General features: G+C 30.3%; 1 long non-coding RNA gene across 1 annotated transcript; it reads left to right on the top strand.

Annotated features, from left to right (window-relative positions):
- Nucleotides 1-1,030: 1,030 nt before the first annotated feature.
- On the top strand, nucleotides 1,031-4,752 carry LOC145332517 (uncharacterized). The gene is made up of 3 exons (XR_013884194.1): nucleotides 1,031-2,295; nucleotides 2,553-2,661; nucleotides 3,294-4,752. It is a non-coding gene; the product is annotated as an uncharacterized LOC145332517 (long non-coding RNA).
- The last annotated feature ends 208 nt before the right edge of the window (nucleotides 4,753-4,960 follow it).

Here is a 4,960-nt window from a genome sequence, read left to right as displayed (position 1 = left end):
ATTGGTTAGAAACTGCTAAATTCTTGCATGTTCCCTTTAAGCCAGTCCCCAAAGTCTAAGACTCCTAAAAATTGAATATTCGATCCATTGTCCCCTCCCTTACTCCCTGGTTAAATGTATCACATATGTATAGTATCACATACTGTTAGTTTCATTATAAATAAATCTATGAAAAATCAAAGATTCATACAAGTAAGATAATAGATATGACAGTTAAAAAGGTTTTGGTACAACTTTTGGGAATAGTCCCTTTCGTAACATAAGGGAAATTCGTCATATTTTTAAAATGGCTTTTTATAGGTTATTATAGGTTAGGTTAGGTTATATTGGGTTAGGTGATTGCCCCACAGGGTTAGGTAATTGGCCCTGCGGGGTTAGAGCCCCCCGCAGGGGCTAGAAATGGGAGAAAAGCTATTGTGAAAAATACAAAGAATCGCTTCATAAGGTGCGATGTTAAGAAAGGGACTATACCCCAACTTTTTTCTACATGTAATGGTATGCCTTTCAATCATGTATACATACCTATCTAATAATAGTTATTTATCACATCGTATTATAAACAGCTTTTCAAGGATACACAAAAGTACAATTTCAGTTTAAAACCCATTTTTTTTGCCCCGAGATGCCAAAGGCACGGGCTAACAAAACTAGTAATAATACTATGACTGTACACTTTTATATTCATAGAAAACTGGATATAAACCCCGAACCACTTCATTATGCAATCTACATTTTCCTGGATATTTTGTCTACGGTAGACCATAAGTGTACAGCGTTACAGTACATTGTTTCTATTTGTTAAAGCAACACGTATGATAAAAGAAAAAGATTCTTTTTAAAGTAAAATGCTTATATTTCAATCAAAATCTATATTTTTGTATTTTTTACCGATCCACTTCATTATGCAAATCAAAAGAAAATCTTTGAGAAAACGTTTGTTTTGCCCTTTTCTCCACTTTTAAAAATCAATTCTGCTAAAATAATTTTGTGTTATATATATTTATCCCTGTCAATCTGGTTTTTGGGGTTTTTGTAGTTTTGGTGGGATTAAGTTGGTATGTTGATAGTCAGTTTGGATTTATTTTAGCTAGGTGAAAGAACATTGTGGTTATGCCGAGAACAGGAGATAAGTTATTTTATAAATTTTATTATTTTACTAATTATTTTTGAATTTAAAATTCTATTTCGGATTTAATTCAATGTGTTGCACTTGTTTAACTAAGAAACTAAGAAAAGAAGTAAGATAATGTTTTCTTTTTAAAAATATATATTGTGTGTGTACGAAGTTTATCTGTAATTGTGTATAAATATTTATGAGAATAAACTAAAAAACCCTTGATTTTTATATGTTTTTAGTAAAAATTATCTGTTTAATGAAACGGTTAAGTAAATAGTTAATATAGATATTTTTACTTTCAAAAAATATTTTGTGTTTGTAAGGTGTATAGCTAAGCTTGGATAAAAGAAATTGTTGTGCATGATTTTTAAAAATTGTTTGATTAACCAAATTTTAAGCAAAAAAGTTTTTCTTTCAAATTTGGGCTAAGCAGTCAACAAAAAATATTCTAGGATAATGATTAAATCTAATTAAACAAATCTAATGTGTTAAAATTTGTTATAGGCAATAGTGCAAGAACACAATTAAGCCCGGAACAAAGCAGTGAGCCGCAGGATAATTGTAGTGCTTCACAAGGACCTGAAAATCCTTTAAACATAGCCGGGGGAATGCCTTCCCTTCGTACAAGGTCTATGAGGGGGGTAAATACTGGTGGAGTTTCTGCAGGGACTTCAGGACGTCGGTCCAATAGGCGAAGACAAGATGTAAGCTATGAACATGCCCAGCCTATTTCTGACGAAGAAGAAAATTCCCATGAAAGCCTAAAAGCATTTTTAGCCTCACAGGTTCAGAGCTTAAAAGTTAATCTTTAGAACCACGTCAAAGAAACCCAAGCACAGTTCCTAAAAGATATATCAGGGCATTTAGCGTATATGGACAAAAAGTTTTCTCAAGAAAGTGAAAGAAAAGTTTTGAATAGTGAATATAATCAAAAACATTATGACCGTTTACAGTCTTATAAACATTTTGTATTTGAAGCAAAGTACGCTATAGAAAATGAAAATCTAGAAGATGTACGCGTACATTTAGACGCTTGTTATGAAGCATTTTTGTCCTACGAGAGAGAGATTATATTGTCAGATAAGGCAGAGAAGAGAAAGACGTACGTTCCATAGAGAGACAGATATTAGAAGAAAAGCGATGGACAATAAAGAACAAATCGCCGCTATTCTAAATAGGTAATAATTGTTTTTCCAATGTATTGCTAGGGTTTATGAGGATATTTACAATAAAATATCATTATTGAAAAAATATTGAGGGCAATTAATGGAATGAAAAGGACAATGGCATATTTAGAAATTAATTGTGTTTTAAAAATAGATTTGCAAAGTTAGAATATTGATAATTTTAGTCTACATAATATGTAAGTTTTAATTAAGTGTATTTGTTGGTAATGGAAATTATGTATGATATATTGATAATAATTTTTATTCAGAAATGTTTCAATCTCTCAAACTAGGAATACTCTACTTCATAAGGGCAGGGGGAAAAGAAAACTGATTAATCAGAGCTGCCACTTCCAAAAATGGCTAGGATACAAAAAGGTAAAAGTTAGAGTAGCTTCGCTCTTTTCTATTTATTGATATGTCTAGTATAGAATGAGTATACTGTATAGTGAATGAATTTAGGTTTTAAATAAGCTATATTATAATATAGCGTAGCTACTCTAAAGTCTGTTTCGAACGCCCAACTAAAAAGAATATGGTAAATTACAATTTTATGAGGTTATTGTATAGATATTTATCAAGTATTCTTAACAGTAACTGAACGTCATCATAATGTTGGAATTTAAAATTAATTTTAACGTCTGGAATATGATCTTATATTTTATTAAAAAGGGAAAATATAATTTTCTGAGAACAGTAGTATTATGATAGATTACTGATTTTTTGGTTTTGATTACGGTTATTCTGGATTATTGTCGAGAATACATATATGTCGGTTGAAATAGCCGTAACTGGCCAGAATGAAATAAGATATATTTTCGTTGCTAATTAAACTCATGCTATTTATGTACATATTCAAATAATTTTAAGGATGCAGTTACAATCTTTTAAAAAATTTCTGTGTTTTTCTAGGTTTCAGAAAGAGTAACAACAGCAATATTTTTAAAATTGTTGAGTCTGAATTATATATCTGAATTTTAAATTAATTTTAAAGAATTTTATATTTTTAGGGGGAGTAAAAGAATACCAGAACTTAATTAATTAAACAGGGTGTCCCACAGTGGATTTGGAGGAATTGGCCAGTTCTGTTGGGATAAAAGAATCGGATTTTGACTTGAGGTCAGCTACCGGATTATTGGATTACTCTGGAAACCTTGATTGTAGCATATTGTTCAAGGCAAGATTAAAGGGATTTGAATCTTAAAATTCTGGGTTTAACGTATGGAAACAATTCGCTCTAGTTTATTCACTAGTTTTATTTTGAGTGGATAAAATTGAATTGTTTTTTCGTCTAATAAATAAAGTAGAGAATGACAGCTCATGGTCTACTATTAATCAATATATAAATGGGGTAAAATTTTTTCATAGATTACTTTTAAAAAGTTTTGATAATCCTTATGTTAATGAGCAAATCTTGCAATTTTTAACGAAACATTTTCGTAAACCTGAGAATAACAGAAGGCCTTTATTAAAAGATGAGTTTGAAAGTATGATTTGTGTGCATTGGAAGCAAAATTTTTATAGTTTGATATTGAGAAATTTATGCTTAATGATTTTTGCTTGGATTGGGTTTTTAAGATATGATTATGGTTCTCAGTGAAATGGAATAATGTTACTTTTGTAAATAATGTGATAACTTTAAAATTGTTTGATGCGAAGAACAATAAGAAAAAGAGGGGCCAGACTGTTAGATTTCAATTGATAACTTTATGAAAATCGTAAATAATTATTTACTGATGAAAGCAGGATTTTATGGTAAATTACATGGCGACTCTGTTTATCTATTTTTCTAAATAGATGATGGGTAATGTTTGTATAAGAAAAGATTATCTTATGCACATATGTATGGATTGTTGTTGGATTTATGTAACAGAGCAGGAGTGGACACCAACAAGATTATTACGCATTCTTTAAGAATTGGCAGATGCACAGAAGCATCATGGAATGGAATTCCGGACTATGTCATGGATTTTTATGGCAAATGGGCCCTTAAAAGTACATCAAGGGCTAGATATCAACGGGTTCTGGAATCTGAAGCAATTTTAGTTTCAAATGTGTTAAACTAATTTCCTGTTTTTACATATCATTCTCATCAGCTTTGTTGGTTTGGACTATCTATCTAATTTTGTGTTTGTTTTGAAAGCGTAGCTTCTCTATAATTGGTTTGTCAGGGAGAATTAGGTATAACATTAGTTATTTATTCTTAGGATAAATAATTTTGTGTTATATATATTTATCCCTGTCAATCTGGTTTTTGGGGTTTTTGTAGTTTTGGTGGGATTAAGTTGGTATGTTGATAGTCAGTTTGGATTTATTTTAGCTAGGTATCCCTCCCTCCCTCCCTGGCTTATTTAAATAAGGAGCTAGTCTAGTAGGCCATCAGCTGATCATATGATTTTATGTGTTATCTATTGATTTTTAATTGTATTGTATTTTAATTGTATGAATAAAAATGTGTTTTATGTTCACCTAGACTAAATATATGGACTATCTATCTAATTTTGTGTTTGTTTTGAAAGCGTAGCTTCTCTATAATTGGTTTGTCAGGGAGATTTAGGTATAACATTAGTTATTTATTCTTAGGATAAATAACAATTTTTTAAGGGATTTATGCATTAATTATAATGAAAAACAGTTTAAGGTAGATTTTATTGATTTTTCTAAATAAGAAATAATT

The sequence above is a fragment of the Acartia tonsa genome, chromosome 1 (assembly GCF_053477335.1).
Source record: "Acartia tonsa isolate MP-2025a chromosome 1, ASM5347733v1, whole genome shotgun sequence".
Classification (NCBI taxonomy): Eukaryota; Metazoa; Arthropoda; class Copepoda; order Calanoida; family Acartiidae; genus Acartia; species Acartia tonsa.
The sequence above is the reverse complement of the archived record's forward strand: the minus strand, read 5'-3'. Positions and strand labels throughout refer to the sequence as shown.